Source organism: Pan paniscus, chromosome 10 (assembly GCF_029289425.2).
Source record: "Pan paniscus chromosome 10, NHGRI_mPanPan1-v2.0_pri, whole genome shotgun sequence".
Classification (NCBI taxonomy): domain Eukaryota; kingdom Metazoa; phylum Chordata; class Mammalia; order Primates; family Hominidae; genus Pan; species Pan paniscus.
In genome coordinates this window covers 25,941,332-25,964,740 of record NC_073259.2, presented here as the reverse complement: position 1 = coordinate 25,964,740, position 23,409 = coordinate 25,941,332, and the positions used below count along the sequence as shown (strand labels likewise).

The window sequence follows — 23,409 nt, the reverse complement described above, 5'->3', positions numbered from 1 at the left end:
TGCCTTCAGGATTTCTGACAGAGTAAGCGGAAGGTTGGAGTTGCCATCAGCTGTTAGAAAGGATGGAGCAGATTTGGAGGCAATAATCGGAAGTTCCATTTGGCACATGTGGAGTATGAGACGTCTGTTAGGTATCTAAGTCAAGAAGCCAATTATTGCAATTGGATATATGAGTGTGGAATTCAGAAGAGGGGAAGCTGTCGATATGAACTTAGGAGTTATCAGTCTGCCACTTAACTTCTAGTTAAGAGATCAAGGGATGTAAAGCATTCACTGGTCAATTAACATATGCCATACACAATGTCATGCACTTTCAAATACCTTGTCATTTACTTCTCATAACTTCCTTATAAAAACTTCTAGTTTTTACAGACTTGAACTTTCTAGGGACTAATAAATCAAACTGAGAAAGCCTAAGAAACTCCCTGTGGCTAACCAACTTCCTTTATGGTAATGAATTTTAGAAGAGGCAGAACTTGGACTCGTATGCAGGTTTTTCCATTAGCTATGTAGCATAGTCTCTCAAAGGTCCAATACAAACAGAAATGTAGCTTACATTCTGGCTTCTGGGATGAGGGGAAAAAAATAAATCCAAAAAGTGAATGCGGAACTGTGCACAATTACCCCCCGGATCATAATAAATACCCTTTATGTGAATTAAGTTTAAAACTAAATTTAATAACCTTTTATAAAGAATAAAAATATACACGGTCTTTTAAAATTCCAACCAAAATCTTTAAAACATTTTATGGTTTTATTTACTAAATAAGTAGTCTTCTTGAAAAATGACCTGTTTCTCACAAAATACTTTATTTTGATGACAAATGTGAGCTAAATTTTGTACATATATGAAACATTAAGTGATCAATTTCTCTAAAACATTACATAAAAATAATGAATTAACTTGATGCCATAATTTTTCAAAAACAAATAGAATTCTCTCTCTTACCAAATACTTTCCTTAGAAGTTTCATGTTACTTCTCTTATCCATTTTATGTATATTCATAGTTACACAAGATGCACATCTTAGACAATTAACCAGGTAAACGTATCAAATATCATTTCTGAAGATATGTATGAGCCAAATTATAAATTCGTCTATAAAATTATAAATGACTACAAAATATATCAAGTTTGAGAAAAAATACAATTATAAGATTCTTATTACAAACTAATCTACATGTTATGACAAAAAATTCTTGCAAAATAATCCTTTCATAAGATGATTAATAAAAATGTTTCATGTACTCATTCATACATTAAATGCCCAACACCACAGCCTCTATTCTCTGTTTGTGGGGGACAGATGCAGAAAAAAATTTCAAAATTATACAGACTGTTATACTGGAATGAAATACTGTGTGTATAGTGCATATTATTATAGAAACAACATATAAAACACCTGTTTTTTAAATGTATAGTATAACTTCCAAGGAAACAATCTGAAGTGTTAATTTTCACATGGGTTACAGTTTTATAGGTGAGGTTAGCTCAGAGAATAAATACTGACTTAGCATTAACATTTACAAAATAAATTTTTGGAGAACTCATTTGTTTAACCTGCTACACACACATACACACACACACACACACACACACACGCACACGCGCACACACCTTCCTTTAGAGTTCCCATAGCTCCTTGACCCTAATATATATTATTTGGCATATTTCAATACTTATTAAATATTTTCCAAATAAATAGCCCTATCCACTGAAACCCACTATGGTCCCTAGAAACCAGTGAAGTTAGCAGACACTGGAATATGTGTTTTGGGGGCACTAACCAATGGACTTGGCGCCTTATCACCTTATACAACCAGAGTAGCTCCACATATATTTGTTTTGTATATGGCAGCTCCATGCTGCCATATACAAAAATATTTTCTTGCAAAAAGCCTTCTGCTACAAAATAACTTGGAAAACCACTGTCCTGAAGACTTCCTCATTAAAAATATATTTAGAATTATTTAGGTATTAAAGTTTCACATTTATGTAACAGAACTATGGAAAGAATAGTGAGACCATCAACAGGAACTTGGACTAACACTACCATTCTAAAAAGAAACGGCATGATAAATCTGCTTTGTCTAATTTACCAGAAAGCTTAACATCTGAGGCAGTGCTAGGTATGATTTTATTAAACACTGAGTTCTTTTCAGTAATGTGCAAAGATTCACCATGGCACATGCTTACATTAAAGTAAATAAAACACTTCAGTACAAAAGAGCCCCCTTGAGAAGACCTAAAAATGTACCACATATAGAAAGAGAGCTCTACACTTTATAGAACATTTTTCATTGTGATCTTACTAGTCTAGCAGTTGAATTAGATTGAGTGATCATTTGCAATCTATACATGAGCAAATGAGGTACAGTGACAAAAAAAATGACTCATAAGAGATTGCAAAGTTAGCAGTAGGAGAAAAGGAGACTCCTAGGTCAAGTTCCAAAAAATTGGCCATGTACCACAAAGAACCCTGTCATTGTCTAATGACCTAATGCATTATGAATTTACTGTACCAGGATCTCAAGTAATAGGCCATAAATATAGGACTATAGAAAGTAATTGCTGGTTACACATTTGGAATGAAATCTAAACTTAAAAGAATGGAGCACTTCTCTTTGAGCTAAAACCTCAGACAGGTTTGGCCTAAGCACTTGCATTTGCTAAGCAAAAAAGCAACTTCCCTGTATAATTACAAGGAAAAGACCTCTGGTGCTTTCAGCTACTGGCATACACTCAGAGTGCCTGGCAGAAAAACAGCCCCCAAAGATGTCCATGTTCTAAACCCTAGAATTTGTGAATACGTTATCGTACATGGCAAAAGTGACTTTGCAGATGTGATTAAGGACGTTGAGTTAGAGCGATGATCCTGATTTTCTGGGTGGGCCCAATGTTATCACAAGGTACTTATAAGAAGAGGCAGGAGGACCAGAGTTAATAGTGAGAGACGTGAAGATGGTAGAAATTATAGTGATGTGATGTGAGAAGGAATCAACTCACCTTTGCCAGCTTTGAAAGTGGAGAAAGAGGGTCGCAAGCCAAGGAACTTGGGCAGCCTCTAGAAGATGGAAAAGGCAAGGAAACAGATCCCTCTCAGATACTTGAGAAAGGAATGATACCTTGCCAGCACCTTGATTTTAGCTCCGTATGGTCCATGTCAGACTTCTGACCTACAGTTCTGTATAGTTATACAGAATTAGAAAATTAATAAATTTGTGGTTTTTAATGCCATTAAAGTTTACAGTAATTTGTAATAGCAGCAATAGATAACTAATACAATCATCTTAGAAGAATATGGTCTCTTTAATAGATGTAGAGATATTTTAAAATTTATTCAAGAAATATTCACTGAAAGTCTAAAATGTATCAGACTCCAGCATTCAGGATTAAAGAAAACTAAGACATGCTCTCTGTAGTCAGGAGTGAATAGCTTTTTCACATATATGAATTGGCTTGTGTGTACATGTTACATGTAGATACACATGTTTATCTGCATGCAGAATACCAACAGAGTAACAGGAGAAGGAAAAGGAAAATAAAGGAAAAAAGGTTTTAGAAATCATTAAGCTAACTGTACAAATGAGAAAACTATAATCCAGTCTGGCATTCATAAAGTTTAACATCCACTTTCCCAGATCTAACTAGTACTACTTTTGCTGAATTAACAAAATGAATGCAACGTGAAGTCCTTCTTAGATTCTGATATGAACAATCCCTAAATTTAGATTATGAATCAATCAGCCCTAGATGATTCTGAAGACAGTCAGTTGTCATGGTATTTTCTTTTTCAACAAAAAATTTTAAGCTAAGGAATTGATTCATATCTTCTAATTGTAACAGTAAATTACAGATTCTATTACATTTGAAAGCTACAATTTAATGATGACACATTAAAGGTGGTTTATAAATTCTAGGGTGGTTTATAAATTCTAAAGAATATGAAAAATGATGTATATTTTAAAATTAGAACCTAAAATAAGCAAAACTATCAAACACAGAAATGTATTGAAATAAGGTAGTTATGACATAATAACATGCATCTGGACAACTTTTTAAAAATAATATTATTACGTCTGACTCTAGTCTCAAAAAATAGAAATTCAAATTAGATCACTCTATATAATAGGGAATGATCAATATGCATCTATATAATTTATATATCTAGGACATTACCCATATCTTCTCCTGAATGGTTTCTGACTGATGGAATTTTTCTATTGTGGATAGAAAATCGATGAGAAGGAGAAAAAAGCATTTTATCTTGAATTATTTTTTTCCACAGAGTTTCAACCTCTGTAGCTGAATTTGCATCCTTCTTATATCGAAAATGTATTACAGATAAAAGTGAAGTCTTTCTATAGAATACCTGTTAAAGTCCAGGCATCAGAAACACTGGATTGATGAGTATTTAATAGTAACTAGTATTATAAACTAGTACAGAAACCAAATTTCATATTAGTATTATCTAGTATTCTAAACTAGCATATCAACCTCATAAACTTCATATATCATCTGTGGTGAACTAAGAGTTCTAAATACATTAAGTTTGGGAAAAAATACTACAGTGGTACTATAGAAAATCATGGATTAAATGCCTATATAATTTATATGATAAGGACTAAACGGTCATGATAATGACAATGACAGCTATAACAGTTTTCCTTGTGCCAGGCTCTGTGATACACGATCTCATTTAGGCTTCACAATAATCCAATGAGATATGCATCATCTCCATTTATAGTTGAAGAAAATGACTTGGAAAGATTAAATATCTTTCACAAAGGGACACAGCTAGTAAGTGGTACAGCTAGGATTCAAACTCTGGCCAAAGTTATGTCTGTCCAGCTCCCAAACACCGCTTCTTAACCATCTTCTATTGGCAGGAGTGAATGTCCCGAAGTGTCCCTAAGCACTGAACTGTGATTCTCGTATTTATTTCCTCAATCCATGGTACAGAATATTGAGGAATTCAGTTAACCATTAGTTTACTTTATACATAGTCTTAGTTTCCTTGATATAAACTGGAAAGGTTAGATTGGATGATGTTAAAAGTTCTTTTTACCTCTATAGTCACTCACTTTTTCAGTCATGTATTCCATAGACAAATACACATGCATTCTATTTGCTAGACCTGCTCTAGGTGAACCAAGTAGGGAAAGTCCCTGACCTGATCTCACTCTAGTAAGGCAGACAGACTACAGACAAACATTTTTTGGGGGAACTACTTCAGGAAAGGTATTTCTGGCAAGGAACATTTGAATTATGAGCAAATAAGATGACAGATTAAGTCATAGGCATATATCCCAGTAGAAGAGTTTTCTAGGTAGTGGGGATTCATTCCAATGGTTCCTTTAAAGTCTAACCATACTAGCCATCCTTTTGACTAAATATACTTTTCTGTATGATTGTGAGACTCATACCTTAAGTGATACATTTTAGATAATAAAAAGAAGTTGGAGGTGATCAGTAGCATTCAGCTGAACCTTACTCTTTCCTAGATCTGCTAATCTATAAACTGAAAATCTACCATCTGGGAATGGAGTCAGTCACGTGATTTAATAGGAAGTACCTGATACAGTAATTCATACAAAATACATCTAAGGTATTAGCCTCCTCTATAGCCTCACAAAATATATGTGATTATTATCTTTTGGATTAATATTACTCCGTGAAGTATCATTTGTAAATTAGTGAACAATTATCCATATTCCCCAGTGCTTCAAAGTTCATTCATACAAATTGGAAAGCTTAACAAATACAGTTTATAAAAATCAGAATGAGTCTGTATATATTTAATATCATATCAGGATGCACTGCATGAAGTGGGGTGTTATTTAGCATAAGACTGGAATAATGACAGCTTAATGTGCTAAATTGATACATCAAAAGCATGATGCAATCATTTCTATTATCATTGTTCTCAAAATCTAGAATCCTTTTTTGATTTTATTACTACAGCATCAAACTAACTTGAATTTTGCAAAATAGTCTGGAATGATCACTTAAATATTTACAATCACTAAAAAATAGCTTCATTTTTTATAAGTACTCATTAAATGAACAAAAAGTAACTCTTTTGGTATGATTTGGTAAGCAAACAAGCAAACAAAATTTAACTACCTCGCTCTACGAATAATTTCACATCACGTCTATTGAAGTAAATAGAAAGTTTTACTCCTTTTAAATAACCAAAATCTTGGCACAAACAAGGTTGTCAGAATAATTTTATTTCTATTTAGAGTAGTAATATTGCATATAACCAGTTTAAATGCTCAATCATGTATACTTCCACTACTTTAATTTCACATATAATGTGTTCACTTAGCAGTTTTCAGGCAATAAAAAAAATCTGACTTGACGCTGAGGTTATATGGATTACGGTGCTGTAGAGACTTATGTTTACAAAGATGAAGAAAATACTTCCTTTGACTTAACAAATATTTTCCCTTTCCTGATTTAATTATTCTAGATGTTTCATAAGCCCAAAGAGAAAAGTAGTACAACTCCTTGTTCACAGAATTGAGAGAACCTAGTATTAAGAGAAAAACCTTGTATGCCTGAACCATGAATCCACATTAGTACGTTATTTTCTTGTTTAGCTGTAATACTTATAAATTCTCTACAGTGAAAGAATAAAAGCCTTGGCCAGCTGCCGGGGCTCATGCCTATAATTCTAGCACTTTGGGAGACCGAGGTGGGCAGATTGCTTGAGCTCAGGAGTTCAGGGCCAGCCTGGGCAACATGATGACACCCCATCTCTACTAAAAATACAAAAATTAGCTGGGCATAGTAGCGCACACTTGTAGTTCCAGCTACTTCAGGGACTGAGTCAGGAGGATTGCTTGAACCCAGGAGGTCGAGGCTGCAGTGAGCTGAGATGGCGCCACTGTACTCCAGCCTGGGCAACAGAGCAAGACCTTGTCTCAAAAAAAAAAAAAAAAAAAGAAAGAAAGAAAGAATGAAAGCCTCTTACACATCGATCAATTTTTTAAAAAATTAGAGAAGATACAAATATACATATTTTTAAAACAACTTGAGGAACATATTTGATTAAACTACTACTTTACAGATTTCTGCTTAGCAACTTGGCTGAAGAATGACCCAAATAACAAACATAGAAAAAAAATCCTGAAGAAAGAAAAGAAAACATTTTAAAGGATATCACATGGAAGAAAATATTTGAAGTCTAAATAAAAAATGATTAGAGAACTAAGTTTAGATTTATGAACTGTTTTTCAGTAATATAGGTAAGTATTCTCTTCAGAGTATAAAGATAATCATCTTTTTCTTTTTAACAATGTATACAAAATGCTATTTGAGCATCAAAATATATTGCCATCAGTTAAAAATAATAGACAATAATATTCCAAGTAAGATAAAATGCACTAAATTCGAATTAGAATATTTTGCTCTTGATGTATTCTACTTTATCATATCTAATATGGTATCTGAGTTCTCTTTTCAAGAACACCCTTGACTTACAGGAAAACTCTTAAATGTCTCCCTATACATTGACTTGGATCCAATTTTGATTTAAATATTCTCATAATACATAATAACTAATAAGTTTGAGTAAGAGAATTTTTGTGAATTTCATCAGAGTGAAAAGAAACTCTGGAAACCTAGACAGGTGGCAGAGACTCTTGCTTCTTCAGCAGTGAAGGAGATACAGTGTAGTATGCTGGTTAAGGGCCCAAGCTTGTGTTTTAAGGTAGGCTTTGCTGGTGCCCTCAGCAAGTCATTTATTCTTGTTAAACTCAGCTCTTATCAGTAAAATTAGAATAATAGTAGGAAACAGGTGGGGTTGTGAGGATTAACAAGCGTATAGCTAAAATGCCCCACATATATTTGACCTTCGTTACCACTCAGAATGTGTTGCATGCTGTTAATTATAATAAAGGAACTAGTAATATGAGCTGAGGAAATATATGCAGGTTATATACATTGGCTAAACTAATTGAACTGTACATTTAAGACTTGTGTATTAGTGCATACAAATTGTACTTCAATAAAATAACAAGAAAATTGAATATATGTAAATATATTTACAGAATGGGGGTGGAGAGAAAGAAAAAATGTACACTACTTGGATCACATTATTACTGGATCTTATTAACCTGAACAAGGTTAATAAGAAAGGTTTGTTTAAAATGTTTGTTTTTGCATCATTAGTCTAATTATATGAATACTAACAGTTGACCCTTAAATATATGTTATATCATAAAAATCAATTTGTTAATTTCATTTTTGTTATTATAAATTCTAAAACAGATACAAGGAACAACCTCAGGCACAATCCACAGTCAAATTGTAATCGGCATCCTTATGAAAGTCTCTCTATTCACTGCATATCTCTAACCATTTTGTAAGGGTCCATGGAAATGATATACAAAGATGACTAAAGATTAATAATTTCAAACAAGTCCACAGTAGCCAATGAGACACTATTGCACCTTAGGCACAACGTTAAGCATTTTACAAGTATTTCCTCTTATAATCTTCCCAACAATTCTACAGGAGTATGGTCTTCAATCTACCATATAAATGTGAAACTGTAGAACCGTTAGACTAAGTAAATTGTCCAAGGTCACAGGGTTGCTGACGTCAGAGCACACAACAGGACCCATCTCAGACTCCACAGGATATAATTTTTTAATCCTTACTTTCCATGGCCCCAAAAGTGCAAAAACACATGCATATGCCAATTTTCTACCAAAAAGTATAACATACAGATGATCATTGGTCCTTCTCTTTCATGACAATTTGAGGCATCAATGACTTTACATTCTTGCCTTTACTGCTGTTCCTTTTTGCATCCATACTGAGGCAGAGGGGCAGAGGAAGAAGGAAGGAAAGAAAGCAAGGAAAGAGAAAAAGAAAAACAGGAAAAGAAACATTTCCATCATTATACTCTTTATCTGTGAAAAAAATGTTCAATTTTATAGGTTCTACCAGTAAGAGATAGGTTCTACCTGTAAGACAAAGCTTGAAGAAGTAAATGCCTTTTTAAAAAACTTATGTTGAAATAATCTGAGATACAGAAAAGAGTTACAGAATACAGTCATCTCTTGATATCCATGGCAGATTGGTTCCAGGACCCTGTAGACACCAAAATCCAGGGATGCTCAAGTCCCTGATATAAAATGGTATAGTATTTGCATATAACCTATGCACATTCTCCCGTTCACTTTAAATCATCTCTAGATAACTTATAATACCTAATTCAATGTAAATGCTATGTAAATAGTTGGTATAGTCTGCTGTCTAGGGAATAATGATTTAAAGTCTGCACATGTTCAGTTCAGACACACTCACTCACTTTTTTTCTTGAATATATTTTCCATCTGAGGTTGGTTGAATCCATGGATGTAGAATCCAGGGATACAGAAGGCTGACTATACAGAGTTCCTACATTTCCTTCAGTTGGGGGGGGGTGGGCGGTATATTTTAATCTGCAAGCTCCACAATGCCCACCAATCTATGAGACTTGGGATTTTATATTATTTAACATTAGGGTAAATTTTCCTTTAACAACATAGGTATAGTTACCAGTTTACATAACAGAGATTATAGTGGAAAATGCTTGATATGGATAAATGGAAAAATGATAGGATATAGTTTGATAATTTTTCTAACCAGTACTCCTTTTAGCCTACCGTATAACACTACTAAATCTTTTCTGCTATAACACGTTTCTGCATAGTTAATTAGCTCATACGCAATTGGTAAACAGTGGGATAGCAAAAGATATATTGACTTACATGATTTCCTCCCCACTCCCTGAGAGCTGGTTAATGTTTAATCACAAAGTCATCACAGCAGCAGAACATAAAGTATACTCACACAATTGAACAGAACAGGGCAAAGAGTAATATATAGAGTAATCCATAAACCTTACCTGCACAGTATTCTTCTTTGTTCTATTTGATCAATGAGTCTCTAATTGGAAATACCCAATGTTTGTTTTCCTGATTTTGATGCATTTTGCATTTGCCACCCTCTGAACTCTTCTTTCCATCTCTTTTGAATAATCCACCTTCCTCTTTTCTTTTTCTATGATTAGGTTTATATTGACTATATCAGTTATTTATTTATTTATGTGTACTAACATATCTTTCTAATGCCCCTATTATTTTGGTTAGAATTATTATGTTTTCTCATATCCTATTTTTTTTTAGGGCACAATTTGTAGAACCTATGTTTTTTAAAAACTTTAAAATCACGTTATAGCAGAAACACCTGCCCAAGACTTTATCTTGTTAACATTAAAATAGAGGAGACTCTTAGAATACAGCCCTTCATTCAGTTAAGAGATTATGAAGAACTCACTACATTTCAAATAATCAGTTTATATATAATTTATTATAATTTAAATATGACTTCATATAACAATTGTAATAAATTATAAAAATTACTATCTGTTATATACATTTTTCAATTGAGATAAGTTATGTTTCTGGGATTGACAACTATAAAGTACTTAATCAGTTGTATCAGAATCACATTAAGTTGCTTTTGGTTTAAATCTTATGAGAATGTTTCCTAAATAATTGCATCCTCTTTAGAGCACAACTACTTACAGTTTTCATTAAAGCGATTTGACTGGCTTTTTGAGAAGAAGGATCTAATAATATAGCTTCCATTATAGAATAAGCGCCCACTTCAACACGTAACATAAACACCCAAGACAGCGCTGAAACTTTGAGATACTACAGCAAGTGGAATTCAAGTACAAGGCGTCCTCATGGAACTTCTCTTATGTTTCCTCAGTTCATCTCCCTGCTAAGAGCATCATTAGTAAGATAAATTACACTCTTCTGGAATCTGTTCAACTTTCTCTGTCACTTTCATATAGTATATATTTATTTGTCCTATATTTTAAAAAATCCTGCAGCCATGGTTGAAGACTTTTCTCTTTGAGCACAAAGCCCATATTCGTGAAAGATAGAAGCTAAAGTTCAGTACCAATACCTTTTCTATCCAACATAACAAAGCAAAGCAAAATCTAAAAAAGTATACTTCTTAAACCCTGAAGTCAGGCACTTAATTTTGGATGAATTCCAACAACGGAACGTGGACAGCTCATTGATAAGAGCCAAAATAAATTCTTAGTATGGATCCCAAAAGAATTTGGCCCATGAGGTAGCAGAGAGAGAATTCGGGGTGTTGCGGGGTGGCGGTGGGGGGTGGGATGTGGAGTACCCAGGTCCATGAGAACATCAGGAATCAGAGTTGTCACGTCAGATCTCTGAGAATTGTGTTGGTTTGTTTGTGGAGGTGGTTCTACTACAGTGACCTGAAGTCCTCTTGAACAAGTTCTAAGGAGCATAATGGTAACTAGCCAACCATGTTTTCATCTGTGTAAGGGGGCTTGTCCACTTATACCACAATGGCAAAGGATGGCTCTGGCCTTTCAATAATAGCAGGTTTTTGAGCTTATCACTTCATCACTTCATTTATGCATCCACACATCAAACATATGGAATACTTAATTGGTATCAGGCACTCATCTATCTCTTTCCTCCTTACTGATTAGACAGATAGTGTGCCCAGAACAGCACATGATTTCTTGAGTAAGTAGCACAGAATCAGCTCCCATTTCTCACCATTTCTCACAGTATTCTGTAACCTTTGCTTATTTGTACTGACATTAAGAGTACGAAAGAGGGGGAAATGTGAATCAAATTCAGTATTATTATAGTCTGATGACAATGAGAATAAAAATTAAATGATTTATTTTAACATGTAGAATTCCTTTAGTGCAATAACAGAAATTCAACAAATTCCTCTCTCTTTTTGATGAACAGTTAAATGTTGTCCATTTAGTTTCTTATCAAAGAAATCCAATTACCAAGTTACCAGGCACTCTCCTACATTGCTAGTGGGAGTGTAAATTGGTACAACCTTCTTAAAAAGCAATCTGGCAACATATACAGAAAGCTTAAAAGTATTCCTACCATTTGGCCTAATAATTCCACTTCTAGGAATATTCTGTAAAGAGATGTTCTGCAACTTGAAGTGTTTTATACAAAACTTTTCATGTCATTATTAATTGTAGTAGGGAAAAGTCGAAAACAACAAAAATGTCTAACAAGAGAGAATGTTATGTAATAGCCATAGAAAAAAATTGGCACATGACCATTAAAAATGTTTTTGAAAACTTAATACAGAAAAAAATGCCTGTGAAACAGACAAGTTTAAAAGGAATATTCAAAATTAAGTATATTGTTCTATGTAAAATATATAAAATGATGAAGACACATAAAACATTAACTACTTATCTTAGGTTAATTAGATTATAGTTGTTTCTTTGTATGATTCTACCTTTCAAAACACTGAGCTTGTGGTCACAAATTAAAGAAATCCAAAATCTGGTATAATGAAAGCATTTTAAGTATTTAGCTGTTATGCTAAGTGCCAGCAATAAAGGTTCAAGCCAGAGCCCAGACAACTAGATGAACAGAACTTGTATTGGTGACCACAAGAAGAATGGTCAAGAAAACAGGAGAGGAAAGAAGAGGATAGCAGAACTCCAAGCAGGCATTGATTGAACACATTTCAAACAGGCAGACTTAGGGCAAAGGAGAGTATATAAAAATTCATGGAACATTCTCTTGTCCACTGTCCATATGGAAGAATTCTCAAATTGAATGATTTTAGACAGACACTATGTTTAAATAAATAAGTAATGATTCAGAATCGGTTTCTTTACATGAATCACATTTGTGCTAAGTAACTTATCTGATGAAACACAGTTGTACTGAATTTAGAACAGACTGCCATCAATGCCATCAAAACATAGGGCTTCTATTTATGTATTTTTTTTTTGCGGAATTGTTTAAAATATTATTTTCTCCAATTCTCTTCAATTACCTTTAGCAAACACTGGATGGAAACCTTTTTATTAAGCCTAAATTCTCTACTACAGGGCAAAATAGTCCTAAATATTTCAGTGCGGAATGACATGTATTACTTTCCACTCCAATTCTGCCCAGAAGTAGGAAAGCAGGAAATAAATGTCACTTTTTTTCACACTTGGTCAACTTGAACTGGTAACATTTATTCCATAGGAAAGGGAAGCCATAATTTATCATGTAAGGAGAAATAAGTTTGAGGACAAAACTATACACACACACACACAAACACACACAGAGACACACAAACACACACAGAGACACACACATACATAACACTCACGAGATACATTATTCCGTTAAGAAATGTACCTACACACAGCGTGAGTTTCAAGTCACTCACCTATAATTATGTTTCTCTGACCACATTACAATAAAATCAAACACTGAAAATATTTGGCCCTGAATTTGATTACACAGCTATCAATATTTTCATAAACAATATGAAACCTAAGTGCAGGGCATATGGTGGTATCAAGAAAATATTTTAAAAGCTGTTCTTCAATAAAGTTAAAGGTCATGTAAAAACTCTATAAACTTTTTCTCTATAAAATTGAATTGGGTTAGGACCAAGAAAAATAAAAGGCTTCAGCCACTTGAATATTTGTACTAATGTCACTCATTTACATTCCTTCTCATCAGAGAGCGGCCTGAAGACAACTTAATCTAGATGACTCAAAATACACAAAACTCACTTGCTTCACTTGAATCCAAAATTAGAGGTTAGAAGTTCAAATGTTACTACAGCATTGTGCATAATGGTAAAATACTGAAAATAGTCTGAATCCCCTTGTAAACAGAAAGGTTTAAGTGTATTCTGGTATATCCATACATTGGAATACTCTGAAGCCATTGAAAAGTACTTTGCGGCCAGGCACGCTGGCTCACGCCTGTAATCCCAGAACTTTGGGAGGTCGAGGCAGGCGGATCACCTGAGGTCAGGAGTTCGAGACCAGCCTGACCAACATGGAGAAACCCTGTCTCTACTAAAAATACAAAATTAGCTGGGCTTGGTGGCGCATGCCTGTAGTCCCAGCTACTTGGTAGGCTGAGGCAGTAGAATTGCTTGAACCTGGGAGTCGGAGGCTGCGGTGAGCTTAGGTTGCGCCATTGTACTGCAGCCTAGGCAACAAGAGCAAAACTCCACCTCAAAAAAAAAAGAAAAAAGAAAAAGAAAAGTAGTTTGTGAATGGGTGTGAGTGTGAATGTGTGGAGAGAGAGAGAAGTGAGGCACATCTGTGTGTGTTTGTGTGTCTGTATATGTACATATAGTCATCCCTTGGTATCTCAGGGGAATTTGCTCATAGATAAATAGCATAGTATGTGCACATAACCTATACACATCCTTTCATATGCTTTAAATCATCTCTGGAGTACTTAAAATACATAATATAACGTAAATGCTATGTAAGTTCTATTTTTATTTATATTATTTTATTGTTGTACTGTTATTTTTTCTAATATTTTCTATTCACAATTGGTTGAATCCACAAAGGCAGAACACACAGATACAGAGGGCTGACTGTCCATATATGTATATGTACATATACAGACAGAGAAGGAGGTGATCAAGATACACTGCTAAGTAAAAATCAGAAACAGCTAAAAGGTGCATGTAAAATTAATTCATAATTCATAATTCATAAATGAATTAATCTATAAAGTGTTAATGATATTATTAACAATATTTGCTGACTAATTTCTATACAGGTGGTACTCACCTACACATTTCATACATATTAACTTATTTAACTCTCATAATAACCCTATATTATTGGTTCTATTATTCTCCTCTTTAAATCAATAAGGAAAATAAAGCACAGAGTTACTAGGAAACAAAGTGCCTTACTAGCAAACACAGCCAGTAAGTGTTTTTGCTTTTTGCTTGTAAGTCTTTATTCCCGCCAACACCACCCCACCCTTACTCATCTCCTCCCTTTTCCTCTGCCCTAAAGAGGCTGATTTTACAAATTACAACACCTGGATTCTGGAGTCCATGGATCTTGTTAGGATTCAGCCCATGACAGTAACCATCAGTCAGTGTGGAATAAAAGAAGGGAGGTTGAGGTGAGTATTTATAATCACCCCTCGCTGCCCTGCCCCCACCTGCTCAGTGCAGCAGGGTAATCCAATAGTGGCTGCATTTCTCTACCCATAGCCACAGCTCCTGTTCAGTAGCCCCTTTCCCACAGGTATTGCTCTCACTGGGTCTCAGTTACACCTCCCTCTCCTCGTGCCTTTGGTCCTTGTGATAACCACTTTCACTTTTTGGGCACCCAGGTTGCCTCATCATTCCGTGTTGCTTTTCTTAATACTTCTATAACTAAGTACTTCCTCAAAGTCTTCAATGACCCCTGAGTCATCTATTTCCTGCCCAGACTGTGACTCATACAATGGCAGACAGGATTCGAACCCAGACACTGTGGCTCCAGAGGCTGTGCTGTGCTTCTACTCACCCTGCAATACTTCCTGCCTCCCCACTATGCTGGTCTATGTGTCATTTTAGTATTGAAAGACTACTAGGACTGCTGCAGTGGCTCACACTTGTCATCCCAGCACTTTGTGAGGCCGAGGTGGGAGGAGGATCACTTGAGGTAAGGAGTTCGAGACCAGCTTGGACAACGTGGTGAAACCCCATCTCTACTAAAAACACAAGAATTGGCTGGACGTGGTGATGCACACGTGTAATCCCAGCTACTCAGGAGGCTGAGGCACAAGAATAGCTTCAACGTGGGAGATGGAGGTTGCAGTGAGCTGAGATCGCACCACTACACTCCAGCCTGGGCAACACGGCGAGACTCTGCCTCAAAAAAAAAAAAAAAAAAAAAAAAAAAAAAGACAGAGAGACTGTACTAAATTATCGTCAGCAATTTTATCTGGGAAGTAAGATTACAACAGGGAATTTAAATCTGTATATTTTATAGTTCTACAATATTTGAATTTTATTATTTCTCAAACAAAAACGCAGTAACATTGGACACTACTTACTACTACTAACTACTGCTGTAAAGAGATTTGATTATACCGGTAGAGTAACCTAGCTAAGGCAGACAATCCACTTTGTAGTTAAATATTACTTGACAATCTTAACTACAAGGTCTTTCCATAAAGTATGAATAATCATTCTCTAACACAGAGGTCTAGACAATGTGTTGCAGGTTTGTTACCCAGTATGATGCCTACATGACATAGGTGAATTTCCATCCTGCCTTAACTCTGTTTATCTTTAAAAATGGGACACCTGAGGTCAAAAGTCCCCCTAGTGACCAAACTGGCCAAGACTAGCGGGATCCAAGATGGCAGCTTTCTTGACCTCTGAAGAAACTCTAACTTCATTATAATCTAATTTTCATGCTAAATGATACACCTCACAGCACCATGACAGTTTACAATCACCATGACAACAACCCATTGAAACAAAAGGTGGGGGAGGGAAGGCAGCACTCTGGTTTTGAGGAGTTCTCTGCCCGTTCCCAGAAAAAAACACGAATGTTCCTCCCCCTATTTTTAATGCCCAACCCTTTCATTAGAGATGCCTGTTTCTGTGACTTCCCAGCTCTCTTGAGCTTCTCAATCCCATGTCATCAAATAAAGCCTGCACTGCTAGATGTTCGGTTTTGGTATTGGTTTTGTGGCACTGAATCGGCAAAGATGCCATTTTGATGGGAAATTGCTTTGTCGGTAACATATTGATCTTCTTGGACTGAAAAGAAAAATTCTTGAATAGAAAAGTATTAAAGGATTTTTTTGAGTCAGGCTCACTCTGTTTCCCAGGCTAGATTACAGTGGGCCTCAAACTCCTGGGCTCAAGTAATCCTCCTGCCTCAGTCTCCTGAGTAGCTAGGACTACAGGCACATACCGTCATATCTGGCTAATTTTTATTTGGTACAGACGGGGTCTCACTATGTTGCCCAGACCGGTCTCAAACTCCCCAGCCTCAAGTGATCCTAGGCCTCCCAAATAACTGAAATCACAGGTATGAGCCACCACCCCTGGATTAAAGGATCATTAAATTATTGTTTCTCCTGTTTTGATAAGGTACCAAAGAGCTATTAGGATCTAGCTCTTCTAATGGGACGAGAACCAACAGAAAGAAATGTTTAGTATTATACTTTTAATGTTTAAACAACAGATTTTAACCACCACAGAATTTTATGGTCTTCTTTGGGACATTGCTGATGTTCAGTATAGTAAATTTGCTTCGAATTTCATCAAATCTCTAAACTCTATAAGGTATATTTTATAGGGGACTGGAGTCTAAGTTGCACCTCAGCCTCATGATTGCTAACCTAACCTCAACTCTTGCTCTGCTTAGCCACTGTGCTGAGAAGCCTTATATTCTCCTTTCCATGCAGCAAATACAACATGCTCATGTAACTTCTCCAATATTACAAGTTTCCTCCAGAAATGGCCTTGAGCAAGAAAAAGGAATTCAATATGAACCATTTTGCCTCATCACTAGACACTTTGGAATGTATGTGTCCTTTCCAAATATTCAAGGATCACTGTTGTAATTTTCCTGCTAGGTAAAGGAAATTTCAATCTCCATTTTTATATGGCAACCAAGAACTAATAACAGATATGTATTCCTGACACTACATGGCTCAAGCAATGTTTTATATTAGCACCTAACACTAAATTAACCAAATTCATTCAGGGGAAAAAATCATACAAACTCAATCTTTCTTCTTCAATTCTTTCAATCTTTCACCTCCTCTCAATGTGAAATGTTAAACCCATCAATTATATATGTGGTATTTCCTAAAAGATGAATCTAGCTTACCAGAAAAAAATACAAACCCAGAATTCCCCCATCTCTAGGTATAGAAAGCCTCCAGATGTCACTCAAATCCAACTCTCTTACCAAGGATTTACTAATGAATGACTGCCAGCAGTGAATATACTCTGGCCCCAAATCCTTCTGCCTCTATGACGTCAAGACCTCCACAGCCCTGTGTTTCCTGAGCAAACATGTGGGAAAAATTCAGGTCATTCATTATTGGAGCATAAATGTTAACAATCAATGTCTCCCAGCCATAGCTGTTATCCTGACCTAAGACCCATCTGTCATCAACATCTAAATCAGTGAACATTATTTTCTGACTTAATTTTGCTGGAATAAAGCCATTTCGTCTGTAGGTGAGGCAAAAAAAGGGGATTAACTATAAATTTTAAGTAAATGATATATCTTATGATCACATATGTAAAACATCAGTTAGGCATTAATATATCTAAGCACAAATTATTTCCCTTCTTCTGTAGAGACTGATAGCCATGTACTGATTTTTCTTCCTTTCATATATAGAATATACATAGGACAAAGCAAATAGTTATTTTATCTCATTTTCATGGCTACAATAGTTTACTGAGACCCAAAACAATGTTTTTTAAATCAAAATGGTAATAAGACTCTGGCATAAGGAAGGCTGTCATTTCTCATGCCCACCTCAAGGCTTGCTTCTGCTGTCAGGGGCTGCCTGACAGGCTTACTGGCTATAACGCTCCAACTTTGTAAATCACAGTCAGACTCAGTCTTCACTAGGCATTTTCTGTATTCATCTCTAGAAACAACAAAATGAATGCATCCATTCTCTTGTCCATGCACGCAAATGAAAATAAAATACGAAGTCCTTAATGAAGGAAAGAAATGACTAAGAGAAAATAACTGCAAGTAAAAATCTATACTTAACTGTAAACTGAAGACATTTACATAGCCCTATTCAGATTCAGAGTGTGTTACTGATTTTGGAGTACGGTATTTGGAAATCTCTTTTATGATTCTCAAACAATTGATCTATTCCAGAAGAATTATTCGTTGATTGCTGAAGAATTATTAGTGAAAAATACTTACTAAAATATAAAATATCGCTTTGAACCTGGATACTTCTGGCATAATGATCCAGAATCATTAGGGGAATTGCTTCTTTTTCTCTTTTTTTTTTTTTTTTTTTTTTTTGGAGACAGGGACTCACTCTTGCCCAGACTGCAGTATAGTGGTGCAATTACAGCTCACGGCAGCCTCAACCTCCCAGGCTCAAGCAATCCCTCTATTCAGCCTCTCGAGTAGCTGGGACTACAGGTACACGTGGCGGCTTTGTACCTACAGTATACTCGAGAGGCTGAGGTAATTATTTGTTGTTATTGTTATTTTGTTTTTGTTGTTGTTGTTGTAAAGATGTCTCACTGTGTCGCTCAGCCTGGGCTTGAACTCCTGAGTTCAAGGGATTCTTCCCCCTCGGCCTCCCATAGTGCTGGGATTACATACTGGTGTAAGCCATTGCACCAGCTGCAAACTGCATCTTGCTTTCCATACTGAAGAAGCTAATTCTTTTAAAAGCTTGTTCACTTAAAGAGAGATATTTGTCTCATGAAAACCAAAACAAAGTTAAATTTTTTAAATGTGAGTGAAGGTCAGCTTAACTTAACAAAGATCTGTAATTAGCAATTAAATCGAATCCTTAAAAATAAATATCAAGAATTCCTGTTCACCAACACTGAACAACACTGTCATATGCTTTTTTCAAATGGTGTGACTGGTATCATCCATTGAATCAAAGAAAACCCCAAACTCCACAATCAGGATAGGACTAATTTTGGAGGCATAAGGGGAGATTGGGTGGGGATGTTGGTAGAGTACATGAAAAAGAGAGAGGTTGACTGGGAGGAAGAAGGTAAAAAGGATAATATAGTGCCCCTCTTGCCCCTCAAGAGTAAAGAGCTCAAGGAAAGGGTATTTTTGTTTTATTTGGTTTTAAGTGTTGTGGATTTCATAATGCTCCTGGGTAACGCTATGGATAGTATCAATGTCAATAGGAAGGAATATGCATTATGCTTTTATTTTTAATTATATTTGCTCTATGTGAAGAAACATAAAAACATAATTCCAACTGATGAGAATATATATCAATATGAGCTGTATTAAAAACTGTGTGAAAAACTTCAAAATGGGCAAAAAGAAAAAACATGACAAATTAGTAGCTTCCCTGACTAGCTCATGCATTTCTCTGGCTTTTATTGGCTTTGAGCCATTTTACAACTCTGAAAATAATAGAAACTGACAGCAATCTCATTTACTAACAGAAAAATAACAGAAATAGAAATGGATGTTGTATCCATTGGAATGCAATTGAATATTGCCTTGTAGAAACTGACCACTTTTTTTTTTTTTTTTTTTCTTAAGCCTGAGTCTCTCTCTGTTGCCCAGGCTGGAGTGCAGTGGCGCAATCTTGGCTCGCTACAACTTCTGCCTCCTGGGTTCAAGCAATTCCTCCACCTCAGCCTCCCAAGTAGCTGGAATTAATTTTTTTTTTTTTTTTTTTCAGTAGAGACAGGGTTTCACCATGTTGACCAGGCTGGTCTCAAACTCTTGACCTCAAGTGATCTGCCTATCTCAGCCTCCCAAATTGCTGGGATTACAGGCATGAGCCACCATGCCCAGCCTTATGCACCTTTTTGTAAATTCATTTAGCACTTCTTTTCTGACTTTAAATGTATGTGATACTTTAACTTCTCATTTGAATCAGTTGTAACATCTTACTGGTTCCCTCATTAATCAATCAGTTAAATGGAATTTGGGGCATACATTCATTCATATTTGTATAAGTCATAATTTGTTTAAATTATTCTTTAGTTCTACACATAGGCATGTGAACACACACTCACAGACACTATACCAGTCAAATTTAATATTATATTATGCTTGGATTTTAAGTACTTTTCTTCACATACTTCTCTTTATTTTTTAAAATTTATTCAGTAAGCATTGATTATTTCAATAATTAGAAACAAAGTTTTAAAAAACTATGAAAAAAATTCAAGTAATGCTTTGAAAGTCTCTACACGTATCTCTAGCTCTCAAACAAACATGTGATTTTAATATCTGTGATTAAGCCAAGCGTGGTGACTCATGACTGTAATCCCAACACTTTGGGAGGCCAAGGCAGGCAGGTCACTTGAGGCCAGAAGCTGGAGACCAGCCTGGCCAACAGGGTGAAACCCCATCTCTACTAAAAATACAAAAACTAGCCAGATGTGGTGGCACATGCCTGTAATCCCAGCTACCTGGGAGGCTGAGGCATGAGAATTGCTTGAACCTGGGAGGCGGGGATTGCAGTGGATTGAGATTGCACCACTGCACTCCAGCACAGGTGACAGAGCAAGACTCTGTCTCAAAAAAACAAACAAATAAGCAAAAATCTTGGATTAGGTGAACCACATAGAAGCAGCCAGTTTCTAAATCACCACATCTATCATATTTTCCTTTTTAAAAACATGAGGAACATATACACTGGGAAGTAAGAATTGTTAATCTTAATGAATGTATCCCTCTGATATGGTTTGGCTGTGTCCCCACTCAAAATCTCATCTTGAATTGTAATCCCCATGATTCCGATGTGTCAAGGGAGACACCAAGTGGATGTAATTGAATCATGGGGATGGCTTCCCCATGCTGTTCTCATGATAGTGAGTTCTCAAGAGATCTGATGGTTTTAAAGTGTTAGGCAGTTCCTCCTGTGTTCATTCTCCTTCCTGCCACCTTGCGAAGAAGGTGCATTACTTCCCCTTCACCTTCCACCATGATTGTTAAGTTTCCCGAGGCCTCCCCAGCCATGCAGAACTGTGAGCCAATTACAGCTCTTTCCTTTATAAAATTACCCAGTCTCAGGCAGTTCTTTACAGCAGTGTGAAAACAGACGAATATATGCTCTATCAATATAAATGTCAAGGCAATATATTTTTAAAGGTCTATCAGCAATAGGCTAAAATAAGAATTTATAAATGTGCTCTAAAAGAACAACTATCCCTTGGATTTTATTAGGAGAAACACTAAAATATTAACAAAACTTCAAGCCGTGGCATCCAAACAGTAGTGAAGTAAGGTCCTTAGTCTTGTTGGTCAGGCCACAGACTCCTCAGTTGTTCCAAAGAACTCATCTAAATGATTGGATTTACAGTTTTGTTTTATTTTTTGCTAATCCAGAAAAACACAAATCTTTGTACTCCATATCCTGCCATATTAGAAAAGAGCACAAATGCATTAAAGATAGTAATAATACTTAAAAGCAAAATTAAGTATATAAATACAAAAAGGTAAGTAAATGTCAGAAGGTTATAAGAACATTGATTTCATGTAAATGTAGATAGGTGAATCCTTAAAATGTGCTAGTTTTCATGTCAATATCAGCACAGAGTTCATTATGAAATCTCAGTCCATCTTCTTACTAAATAACCCAGTATACTCGAATGAATAATCTTATTTTGTCTTATTCTAAGCCCTGAGAATATAAATAAAAAGTACTCTGAAAACGTATTAATGCTAATCAAAAAAGGACAAAACAAAGTTTCAGAATTCTTATGGGTTGAATTGTGTCCCCCCCCAAAAAAAACATATTTGCAGTTCTAATCCTCAGTGCGAATAAACATGACCTTATTTGAAAATAGGGTCATTGCTGATGATCAAGTTGGAGTCATTAGGCTAGGTTCCAATCCAATATGTCTGTGTCTTTATAAAAAAGAAATTTGGATTCAGAGACAGACATATAAAAAGAGGCATGGGAAGAATGCCATTACAAGCCAAGGAATGCTTGAGTCCCCAAAAGCTAGGAGAGAGGCACAGAATAGATTTTCCCTCGCAGCCCTCAGAAAGAACCAACTTGCTGACACCTTGATCTTCGACTTGCAGCCTCCAGAACTGTGGGACAATGCATTCCTATTGTTTAAGCAGCACAGTTTTTGGTACTTTGTAACACCAGCCCCAGGAAACTAATACAAAAATTGACATTTCATTGTCTAATTTCACATGCTACTTTTGATCTCAATAAAATATGCTGAAAGTTTGCTATTCTCTAAACATATTAAGAATGAATGACCAAGGTATTTTCTCAAGACTCATTTCTTTCCTCCAAATTCACCACCCATCAACACACAAACCACACCAAGAAAAGGAACAAAAACAAATATATAAATCTTTGAAGACGATATAGTAATTTTTTAAACACGAATTACAACTGGCCTTTCTAGTCATCCGTACATCAATGACCATTATTAGTCATGTTCCCTTAACATCAGTGATTTCACCCTTTACAGCCATACTTTCAAATTCTGAGGCCATTTCAAAGTGTATGTTTTATCCTATGTATAAAAATTAAATGAGCTAATGTAATAAAGAACAAAAGGTAAAAGACAAAGCAGAAAGTTTAAACAAAATTCAAGTCAAAAATTGCTGAAATGTTGATTAAACCTAATGGAGCTCATTAGCCATTAATAGATACCAGTGTTAAAGTGAAAAAGAATAAGCACATTGTGTTCTACAGAGAAACCCCTTTCCTTCAGAAATCACAGATACGCCAAAAATCACATTTTCCCTTACCCAATATGATGAGAAATTGTACAAGAGAGATACGTTGATTTGGGGGAACACTGATTATACTTAACTCTGTTTTTATTACAAATGGGTTTTATTTAATAAGCAACAGTTAAAAAATTAA

The 23,409-nt window shown here is 35.5% G+C and overlaps 1 protein-coding gene across 3 annotated transcripts in view; it reads right to left on the bottom strand.

Annotated features, from left to right (window-relative positions):
- Nucleotides 1-23,409, bottom strand: part of PDE3A (phosphodiesterase 3A) — a 316,338-nt gene that overhangs the window by 177,015 nt on the left and 115,914 nt on the right. The gene's annotated exons all lie outside the window — the stretch shown is intronic.